The 12,426-nt window shown below is 36.9% G+C and overlaps 1 long non-coding RNA gene across 1 annotated transcript; it reads right to left on the bottom strand.

Annotated features, from left to right (window-relative positions):
• Positions 1-4,508: 4,508 nt before the first annotated feature.
• Positions 4,509-6,372, bottom strand: LOC135719432 (uncharacterized). Its single transcript, XR_010521090.2, has 3 exons — positions 6,183-6,372; positions 4,714-4,770; positions 4,509-4,573 (listed from the first exon to the last, which is right to left on the bottom strand). It is a non-coding gene; the product is annotated as an uncharacterized lncRNA (long non-coding RNA).
• Between the last annotated feature and the right edge of the window lie 6,054 nt (positions 6,373-12,426).

A 12,426-nucleotide genomic window follows, 5' to 3' on the forward strand; every position in this document is an offset into this window, starting at 1 on the left:
ACACATTTTACACAGCTACGTTAGGTCAGTGTCTTTTAGCTATAATATTTGAACTACGGTAATCTACTTCTTGTTTATTTTGCCTGTTATCAGAAATAAACTACTCTATAAGGACTCTTTTGTTATTGATTCTTTGTGGAGTTTACCGGAAGTTACGTTTATTCCATGAAAGCCATTTGATTATGTTGTTACTGCTGAAACTGTCTAAAAATACTGGCATTAAATTGGGTACCTTTCTTTTTAATTATCAGTGCTGTAAGTCACTAAAAATCCCTTAATAATCGACCACTACATTTAACAGCATTTCTTGCTTGACATAATATCATTAAATTCAAACTTTGCTTGGAAAATTCAGAGCCCATACTGATTTTCCAAAGTACACAGAAGAATTTGAGAAGCTCTGAGGGCTCATCTACATTAATCTTAGTTAGTGGCAGCTTTATGTAGCAGAAAACGGTAGTTGTAGTATGTCATAATGACAACATAGATTTGCATAAGCACTGCTGTGATGATGTGCCGAGTCCCAGATTCTATCTTTTCTGTCTCTGTCTAATATATTCAGGACGGAGGTAGTTTTCGCTGACCTGGGGCTGTCTTTTTCTACCATATACTACCTGAATACTGTTATACTGTTGATCAATTCAAAAATTTTGGCTACAATGGACAGTAAATAAATAAATTTATTCAGTTATTCAATATCTGCCAGTAAAATGTTGAACCTTGGGGCTAGATGTGAGATGTGAAATATATTTAGTTTGAGACGGAGAAGAAAACTGAATAGGTTGTTCATCATTAAGAAGTGAATCGTAAATGTCTGATCAATTCCTAATTAAATATGATTTTAGTAGCAAACAGGAAATTGAATTATTTTTTACCGAATTTATATATGAAGATGCATTGAATTATTCATAAAGATGTTAACATACAACGCAGGGTATTTTCGGAAGCTTTTTATTAATTATTAAATGTTTTGAAAGACACCTATAGAAATTTGTTTTGAATTTGTATTAAATTAAATTCAATATTTTTCATGTCAAAATAATTAATGCCTTTCCGTAAAGTATTATCTATCCGCTGATATTACTAGTCTTCACTTTATATGGTGTGCCACTGTATCAAAAGATGAATGACCAGTGATATTAAACTTCCTCTATAACACAATATATCTGCTGTGCTGTAAATCATGCCAGATATAATATTAGATGTTTTTCCGGCAGTTAGATAGGGATGGTCAAACAATAAGCTCATGTTAGCTACATGGCACTTCACATGGAAGAGATGACAAAATTTAGTTTGTGTGTCATGTAAAGTGTGTGTTAGAGCAACTAACTAGGTAAAATGTGTATGGTGTGTGTACTGATGGCTTTGTAAGCCGGAGCATGTCACATGACTGACTGCTAGATCATTTCACCTGTAGGCCCAAACCCACACTGACAGAAATAGGGCTTCATGTTTGAAACAAGGGAGTTAAATTTGAATATGTGGAAATGGAATAGCCTTGTGTATATTGGTGTGTTCATTCTCTCTTTTCTTTTTATTTATAAAAAAATATTTGTAATCATTGTTAACTCAAACATGTATGACTTTCTTCCACAGAGAATGAGAACATAAGATGCGATATACTGTAAGATGTATAGAGACAGACAGCTTTAGCCTTCATTTCCTTTCATTGAATGGAAACACAAAGAGCAGCACCAATTCTTTAAAAATGTATTCGTGCTGCATGAAAAAGTGGTATGGGTTTGACACAACATGGAGGTAAAAAAATCAAAGACAGAACTTGCCCTTTGGGTAACCCAAGTCATCTTTTTATCTTATTTTGCTCTTTTCTTACATACAATTCACATCATTTTTTTCTGATGGTGCACTTACGATAAACAAAACTTGTACAATTTCTTTCTTAGTTATTTTTATATTCTGTTTTATTAAATTAAAATATGCTGCAAACATAGCTCAACAGCCAGGGCCTAAGTGCCCCATTCATAATAACTATAGTAAATAAACCAGGCCTCATCCGATCCGAGCTTTAGATTAAGCAAACCATTGCAGCTCTATATGTCCCATCAATGTCATCAATGTGGACCGGCTCCGGTCTTGCAAACAGCCATTGTGTGCTGTCGATACAGTAAGGAAGATAAAGGAGCTGCTTAGCTGAAATACAATAAAGACATTTTTACTCCGGAAGGATCGGATCAATTTGTCTCTAGGCGTGTATTCCTGTAATGGGCATGCATAAATATCTTGCAGAAATAAGTAGTTAATCATAACGATTTTACACAACCTATTGATGTGTGACTGGGATATTTTGTGATGCAGTAAAGTCAGCCTGGCACCGCTTTGTGTGAAGATGTTGGACGTCAGAGATGACAATGGAAGAGCTGCGGGTTCTTCTGTTTTTGCTTTGCACAGTAAAGAGACTGAATTACAGATAGAAAAGCTCTTGTGAGCCGAGATATTTTTGATAAAAAGAGGATTTAGAGGTTTTCACAGTAGAAGTTGTGCTTGGTTCACATTTTTGGGCATTTAGAGTCTTTTTACTATATACAATTTTCTATTATGCAATGGTAAGGTTTATGTAAATCAGAAAGCCGTGTGTGTGTGTGCTTTTGTTGAGTGTTTACAAAAAGGCTTTCCCACAATTCTAAAAATCGAGTAAAATTGAAAAAGAATCGACCTTAAAAATATTTTTACACCTGTCTCAAAGTATTTCTCTGCACATTTAATAATTTTGTTTATATTTGTCATCTCTGACACCTCTCCAAAAATACTTTTCGAAGTAGAAGGAAAAACGCTGAATATCCTAAACAAACACTCAGCATCCTTTGAAGTGTAAATATGCATTCCGGGCATCAGTGATGCACAATCAGTCAAAGCCACCCTCCCTGTCTACGATCATATCACTGTATTCCCTTTCCTTTAAACTGGAGCTTTGCACTCCTTTCTCTATGTTGAGCGAACGACAAATTAAACCCAATTAAACTCACAGCTGTTGCCCGAGGCATAGTGAGTATGTTTGTTATACTTCGTTGCTCTTGACTTTGTCACTGGCAAGCTCAGGTTTCAGTGGATTGAGAACAGGAATCAGGAAAATATAATTTCCTTAGAGACAGACACAAATAAATTGACTACTATTGATTAACACGGGTTCTAGTAATTACTTATAATTACAATATGGTTCAAACACAATGTCAAATTTACATTTGATTTTGAACACAAGACTGACATAGTCTCAGCAAGACAACAAGCAACAAACAGGACCGTTAGTATTGGATTAATATATAAATATTAGGAAGAAGTGTCTTCACCAAATGTTTTTTATAAGTAGTGTAAACATTTATCACAGTATTTACAAGAAAAAAGCAGCATGTCCATTTGAAAAGCTGTATGTGAGAGTAAAAATTGCCTATTCAGTGTATCTGCTTATCATATCGTCGCTGCCCAATGAAACTCACGTATGTCCAAAACGATTACTTTTCAGGAAGTGAAAAAACACCGTATTTCAAAAGCAGTTGAATGTACACTGTTAACGATTTCCCTGTATTTTTACAGTACGGTACTGGCAGCACGGTTGCCAGTAAGTTACTGTATTTTGGTTTTACAGTACTGTACTGTAATACCATTTACAGTACACAAACTAGTACTGTATAGTTACAAAGCAGTACTGTACTGTAATTTTACAATATTTTATTACAGTAGTCTATTTTTACAGTAATTTACTGTAATGTCTATATTGACCCATAAATACTATTTATTACTTATTACAGTTAATACAATAATATTATATAAAATAGCTAGAGATTTAGGTTTAAATCTATAGTTATTAATATGGTAAAAATGCTAAATTAAAACATAATGAATTAAAAGGCAATCCAAGCAATGTATGTATCAAAATTTTATTTAAAAAAAACATTTAATTGAAACAAACATATTTAAAACAAGATTTTAAACAATAATAAACATATAATCAAGTAACATAAAATAAAATCAACAAGTATAAACAAGTTTGGAGACCCCTGCTGTAACATATTTAACTCTGGCAAATAGAACACTGTTCCATAGTTTGAAGTTTTCAGTTTAAAGTCCATCATCGACTAAAAGGTAACATTTCACTGTGGTAAAAAGAACACTGGCCCATAGTTTTAAATATTCTACTTGAATTTCATTAAACACTAAAAATAATTTAAAATTAAACTGTGGCAGACAGACCACAGTGGCCTTTACTTTGAAGTCGTCCATTCGAACTCAATCAGGGTCTGCATGAAGCTGTTCACATGGGGGTTAATGGCCACAGCTTTTCTCTGCACCAAGTTCCTTGTCTTTTTGCTTGCTCCTTGTCTGGATGTGCACTTTTTCCCATCTTTGGAATTAATTCTATCCAGAAACCTGTTAGAAATATCATAAACATTAAGTCAACAAATATAAGATAGAAAAAGATTCTTAAAAAATTAAACAATAATGAGTGTATACATGGGTATTTAAAGAAGCTGTAGTGGTAAAGTGCAAACTTACCGAACATAATGTGCTTGGTGTGTGTCTGGTATCACCCGTTGTGCCTCCACATCTGCCTTAACTCCTGATAAAGTGCAAGGACACTCATGTAAACTACAAATAAAAAGTCAGCCACATTCCTGTGTAATTTTGCATGTGACGTGAAAGCATTTAATATTGCAGTCGAAAAAATACATGACTTGTAACTGTACATCATGTACTTGCCTGGTGCCTTTAAAGATGATCCATCTTACCCAATCCAGCTTACAAGCAATGGTAAGACTGTAAAAAAGACAAATGTTACAAAATCTGTTAGCCATAGAAATAAATAGACATTGTGAAGGAAATGGTAAAAGAAAATTTGGTAACACTTTATTCCTTAACATTTGGTAATGCCTTAGCTAATATGAACTAACAATGAACAATATATTTTACAACATTAATAATATTTGATAATGTTCATTGTGCATTAACTAATGTAAACAGAGACAAAGTGATTGATTTAAAAATGTATTAAGTGTTTAAATCTAATATCATGCTATGCTAACAAATAAAACATTACTGTAAGTGTTAAGTCAGTTGTAAAACAAATATATATATAAACGATCGTTTAGTGCAGAAAATAGCGATTTATAGTGATAAGGTAAAAAGACTGTCCCTTTAATGTTTAACCCGGACCGGCTGCGGTGTAACACGCTATTTCACGCAAAGTTTTTTAACAAGTTAATGTTAGTAGCTAGCTGCTCACTTTAAAGATAAACATGATCGCCTAAGCAATCCTGGTGATGCCAGTTTCCTATACGATGTTATTATGGACTATTTTACATTCAGAGATGAAGGATCAGATGACAGAGACGAGAAGACAAAGGTACGTAAATGCGGAGCCCATTCTCTTTTCGTGCATTGATTTGATGTGTTTTGGAAACTTATATATATACTGCATGTAATGCATCTGAAGTGGTGGAAACAATATGCCATAAAAATGTATTGGACAACTTACTGGGAGTGTAAAACGCTTAAGAGAAGATATTCTCTGCTTTTGCTGATATACCGTAATATAATAACAACAACAATAAGCGCGGCAATCCCTTTCGTTCATCTGATATTAAGATGAGCCCAGGTCTGAATGATATTTGGTCGAAGTTAAAGCTGCGATGAAATTGATGCATGTATCCAGTTAAATATGAGGTTTCTTGTTTTCACTTCTGTGGAGGAGGACTGCGGTACTACAGTATGATGTGTACGGCGTGTCAAGTCCTGTCTGTTTACAACCACGAGTCAGCCTTGCCAAACAGTCGAACTTAATACTTTTCTCTGACGCTAACTGAACGGATGAAACACCGAGATAAACGACCATTATGCTGGGACCGCAAGACCGCGCTGGCGGGTTGTCTTTGTCCATTTCGTTAAAAATAGTTTCATTGTCACCACACTTTCAACACAGTATAAACTCACCAAAACCCTCATAATTTAGTTAAAACAACCCTATATTCATTAAAAAAGGTGTAAAGCGAGTTAAAGCAGCGGTAGACATCTGTGTGTAACGTTAGCTTACTTTCTGGGGGAGATTGAAACTTTGTTGGTGACCGTTTTTCTCTCTCATTGCACGTTTAAAACAATATTGTGACAAACTATTGACAACATTCTTAAACTAAAAATTAAGTTTTCATGAAACAGAAATATTTCAAACTTACCGAACTGCCAGAAATCAATCGTCCTCCTTCAGCTGCAGCCAGGAGTTGTGCTGTCTGTGTGATTTGACTCTGGCGCACTTTCTCTGATTATTGCAAGTACACCTGGCACATTACAGCAATGGCTACAGCAAGGTTACATCAAGACCAAAATATACTGTAAAATTTTCCCGCTCAAACAAATTTACCCAGAATGCATTATGAACTGCATTACTGTACTGTAATGTACACATACAGTATAGTACTGTGGATTTTTACAGTAAAGTACTGCTAAATCTACAGCGACATCTAACAGTGTAGCGTTGTCATACTTGGTACGGCATCTTTAAATTTAACCATATTCTTGCCAGTGTAATGATATAATCCACATTTGATCAAAATTGAGTTTAAATGGACATACGTGCATATTTTACAGTAACGGTGATCGATACGCGTTCTTCCGATCATTAATTAGAATGGCAAAGTAGCGTTTCATATTGACAGATGAATACGCTCAGTTTATTAAATAGCCTACGTCTTAGTTTATTTATTATTATTTATAAATGTATTAAATTTCTCTTGCAAACAATGAAGGGACAATGAATCAATACACTGACATGGTAATGCGAGACAGATACTTTGTTTTGACAGTCCTACCATAATTTAGTCACTCCTAGACGTATGTCTGGCGTCATGGGGGAAATGTTTACCTTGATGAAGGAAAGTCAGTAGGTAAGTTTACATGCAACCAAATAATCCGTTTGTAATCGTACTGATGGCTCAATCGTATTGAAAAGCCTTCATGTAAACACCTTAATCAATATGATTGAGGATGATCGGAGGCAAATGTTGATTGTATTGAAGGGGGTGGTGTACTCCGATCTGTGATCAGATCCGCAGGAGAAAAGTACGCATGTAAACGCGTGAATCTTCTCACCAGGCTATGTTTATTCGGCTATCCAGTGCTGAGCTTCGATGAAACTTCACGAGACCAGCGAGATGCTTCCACAGTGCAGGAGATACGCGGTGTGATTGACAGCTTTGACACCAAGGGCCCTATCTTGCACCCAGCGCAATTGACTTTGTCAGTGACGCATGTATCATTCGTATTTTGCACCGGCGCACAGCAGGTTTTTCCCTCCACAGACGCACGTCGGCAAACTAGGGAATGAACTTGTGCTCCCTGGGCGGTTCAGCGCAAAAAAAGGAGGCGTGTTCCGGCGCAAACCATCCCTGATGCTATTTTGCAGTTTCAAAAAACAATTGCGCCACTGACCAGAAAAAAAAAGTTTAAAGTCAGTGGCGTGTTGCGTGGTGTTCATTATGCTATTTTAAGGGCGCATGCTTGACCATAATGTATAGCGTGCACAACGCGCATACACTTTGCATCTAATCTACACAGATGCAACAGTTATTTTTGCAAATCATAAATTGTTACACTAAAAAATATTAATATACAAGATAAGGGGAATCATAGTGGTGAGCATTGTGGTGATAGTTTTTATTTATTGTGTGGCTGCGTTAAAAAATTCTCATGCAAATAATGATTAAAATATTTTCATAAGTTTGTTGTGTGGCTGTTTTACGTTTATTTTATGTAAATAATAATTAAAATGTTTTCATAAGAAACCTTAATGTATATGAACTTGATTTGTAAGAGTACTTTGGGGTTGGACATTGCTTGCGTTTCTTGGGTCCGATTTCAAAGCCCCCAAACCCTTTAAGCGAAGAGGGTGGACGCAGGGATGTCCTCTGCTGGCATCTGTGTAGAGGCAGATCCACCTCCCGTTACACAGCGTGCCCGATTTATGCTGGCAAGCTTGGGATTCCCCCGTCTCCTGACATCATTGTAGTGCTTGGCGCAACAATGGGGATGCCAGCTGATGAGACTAAGGCTATTTCCTCTCACGCCTGTTTAACCTACACTGATTTGGGCGGGTTTCTCCTATCCCCATACAAAACAACTTCTCTGTCTTTGACTGCTCTTACAAGACAGGGGTCTCCTCGGCTGTAAACCGCTCCTGGTGTACGCCTGGTAAATCCGTCATAATAATAGCAACCCGCCATGGATCTTGCGCCCTTGCGTTTAAAGGGAATGTTGGATAGCGTTCTGATTGGTTTATTTGACGTTACGCCCAAACCACACCTATGAATAATGAACCTACTTCAGACCAACCCCTTATTGATTTGCGCCTGGCGCAAGAGTTATTTCTCCCGCCGGGAAAATAGCAACAGCGCCCAAGATCCGCCCACAAACTCACTTGCGCTTCGTACTTGCGTTTCAGATCATTAAAATAGGGCCCCAAATGAATATACGTGAAAATCAGATGACATGATTTCACAACTTTTCATTGGCCATTTAGATATGTGAAGCATACTGTATACGGAAATGAACCTGGACATTCAATCCGTCGAAAAATTGGCAAAATTGACATACGTGGTTTTCATCGGACAGCGACAATAAATTTGTGATGGTGAGACACTTAAAACTGTGTTTGTAATTTTTTATACAGTTTTTCTATTTATAAAGTGTATACTTGTATATTTATGTATATTATTTTGCTTATGCTCCACAATGTTTTTAAAATGATCCTCGTCTACATGGATCTGCAAAAAACAACAAAAAATGCTGTGTTATGCATGCCAGGCCAGTAGTTGGCGATGTTACTTTGTAAAGAAACACTACATTCCTGCCTCATACGCATTCTTCTACAAAGCGATTAATACAAACAGTCAAGATGGTGAAAGCGTCACCACGATTGTGAAAGTATACGCAAGCGCGCGTTCAAACGCAATTTATATACCCGATTCCTGAATGACATACACCATAATTACCCAGCCAAATCTGTGAGAGAATGCATAAGCTTTTAAATATACACTAGTCAACATTCGAAGTGGATCAAAACCATTCATAAAAGTTTACATAAAACCAATCCCTAATACCCGTTCTTGTCTTAGGACAACTTTAATAAACTTTTTTGATCCACTTCAAATGTTGACTAGTATATTTTTCTCCCTATAAGTCAAGATTGCCTGATGGGCAGGGCGAGATGCATTTTGGTAGCCCGACTGCAAGGCACAATAGCCCTGGGACGTCAGGCTAGCGAATTTGCGAGCCCTGGTATGGAACTATATAACATGTATTCAATAACATGTTTTCAAAAGGTTGCCTTTTCCAGACCCCAAAACGCCCTTTGTCATGTACGCGAAAGGACAGAGACAGAACACAGAACACTGACCAGAAGAGTTGACGCAGTGTTTTCGGGCCGATCTGTAGAGAGTCTCTGTGTAGAGTCTCCTAGATTAAGGGGCCACAAGTGACTACACATCCCTGATTTTAGCCTTAGAAGAGTGGAAACACAGTTGGATGCTTGTTATAGTCACCCCTTACTGAGAGACACATGGAGACACACATGCTCTCACAAAAACACACATAGGCCTTTTACACACTGCATATAAATTTGGTTGTCACTTTACCTTTTAGTGCTTAATTCTGTTCTCTACACACACACTTTAGTAATTTACAGGAGTGACATCCACATTCTACTACCAAATTAACTCTGCAAACTGAACAACTAGTTGTTGATGAAGCATTTAAACGTGTATCATGGACATGACAGGTCAAGCTTTTCTGTTTGTGTGGTGCAGAAAATGACCCAGGCACGAGAGTTTGCTTACTGTGTTGCCAGATCTTACAAAAAAACTGTGAACAAGAAAAATACCATGATTAAACCAAAATAAATCCAAATGATTTTCTTTAAAGATGAAAGTATTGGGGCCTGCACCTCCCCACTTTAATAAAACCAAAACCTTGATCTCTTCATGAGCCAAAGCCATAAACAATTAAGTGCCACAAAAAAGATGTAGACATGGCAACAACAGAGCTCTGTGAAGCAGCCTCACATTGTAAACACGCGAGACGGCAAAACGTTGCAATGGTTACCTCTGTGTCAATCCTCGCATTTTTTGGAGTTTCTTGTTTGGTACAGACATGGAACAATCATTTAGGGGAATCACTCCCGCAATTAAAAGCAGGGTGCATGATCTCTGAAACCAAACACCCCCTACCCCAATAAAGTCTGGACCTTCTTTTGATAGACCCACCCCAGACATACACAACCCATGCAATGATGTCGGTTAGTAGACACGCCCCTTACTGCTGATTGGCTACAAGTGTGTTTTGGTACTCGGCCTGACACCCTTTTGCAAAGTGTTTTTCAAAAATCATGCACCCCGCCTTTAAATGCGGTTGTCACTCCTGAAATGTTGCTGTGTGTACGAGGCCAAAGTTGTGCGAGCCGTGTTTTGAAAATACACAACACCACGCAACAATGGCCCATAAAAACTCACTCCATTCAAGGGGCCGTGTATACAAACATTATTTGATTAACCACAGAACAAGATGAAAGCGGGATCTGAAGAGAAGATGAGTGAGGTGCAGCCAATTAGACATATTGCTTTACATAAATCTCATCGAAATGGACAACACTCAACATCTCCATCAGAGGCACACAGCTCCCGTAAACCCCACACCGCCCGTCCAGCTTTGATCTCAGACGCTCGCTTATCCTACCCGTTCCCTTAGAGAATAATTGTTTTCTTGTCCAAGAAGCAATCATTAAAACCAAGTAAGCATGTTTATTACTGTAGCTGGATGTCCACTAAACAGCACAATCACAAATTTAGAAACCAGACATTTTGAGAGGACATGCGAGAGGAAGCACGGAGGTTTTACTTCCTGGACCGAAAATCGGGTCTATCTGGGGATGAGTTTCATGGTTGTGAAATGCTGATAGACAGAGAGACAAATACGGTCTGAAAATGTTCCTTCCCTGCTACACAGTATGAGAAAAATACATCTAGATACTTAGCATTCATGATACAGTAAGCAAACAATACCTGGATGACCTTCTGCATCTGCTGAGGAACAGAAATGTGAAACCAGTAGAGACTTTGCTATCCCAAAAGGCCACAGGACCTGGAAAGGTTTCATTAAAACTAAAACTAACAAACTGAAGGTACCAGCGTAGTGTAACTTACCTGCAGAGCATACTGCATTAACAACGGTCTTCATCAATTCAATGGTGGACTAGTTACACATCTGTTTAACCTGCAATGAAACAAAGAGGGAGAAAGAGATTAGTGACATGCACAACAGCAGACTTTTCAGCCTGATCTCACAGGAATTTGTACGCTTTTACGAAAGTGCATTGTACAAAAACGTGCAATTATCATTAAAAAATTATATCCCACTCCTAACCCCAACATCACATCTACAAAAACATACAAATGTGGTCGTATGAATTAATACAAATTACGTATGAATTGCCATGAGATTGTGTTAAACTTTATTAAAACTAAAACTTTTGTTAAAGTCTTTCTAACTCTTTCTCCAATGTTCCAGGTGATGAAACTATCCATGTTTGTTCAGTACTATACTAGTGCTAATATACACACACCACACCAGGATAAGAAAAGGCTTAGGGCAAAATAGTTTTTTTTTAAAGTTTTTTTAAAATAGCACAAGAAGTGACAAAAATTTCCCAGACATTCAACATTATGGAGGATAATTGTGAGAGAAATGGTAGACAGTAAAGAGTTTTAATATAGTAAGAGTATTAAAACCTAAAGTTATTAAAGCATTTATTTTATTAATCCTTGTGCATTATTTACAGCTTGCATTTGCTGATTTGATTGTATAAGTATGTCATAATTCACTAGACTGAAAATTTATTTCAATTAATTAATTAAATTTAAGTATCTGACATAAATGGTTTATGTGTACTTTATGGTTGGAAAAAATGCGCTCATAAAGATCCTTAAAAGGCCTCTGTAAATCAAACTCCAGGAAAAAATGCTGCCTCTTCATAAAAAAGTTAATTTCTAACACTGGCACAAACCTACAGTTAATATACAGTAGTGTTCACACAGAGAATGCAGATATGTTTAAATCTAGTTTCCTCGCCACATGAATCATCAGTTGTTTAGTGCACTTGTGGCAGGGAACTTTCAGTATAACAGCTCAGATAAAACCTAATCTTAGTACTAACCAATTAAAAATGCAAGATATGATTCCAGGCTTTACAGTTTCAGGTAGCTGACCTGCTATTTTTCCATAAAGAAATTAAAATTTGCTGTCATCAACAAAAGTAAGCTTTCCTCAGACAGGATTTGCATATACATAAGGTACTAGGCATTTCAGACAAACTCACTCCAGTTGGATATTTATTATATTCTGACTTTTCAATCAGAGGCTCAATTTACAATT

The sequence above is a fragment of the Paramisgurnus dabryanus genome, chromosome 14, assembly GCF_030506205.2.
Source record: "Paramisgurnus dabryanus chromosome 14, PD_genome_1.1, whole genome shotgun sequence".
NCBI classification, from domain to species: domain Eukaryota; kingdom Metazoa; phylum Chordata; class Actinopteri; order Cypriniformes; family Cobitidae; genus Paramisgurnus; species Paramisgurnus dabryanus.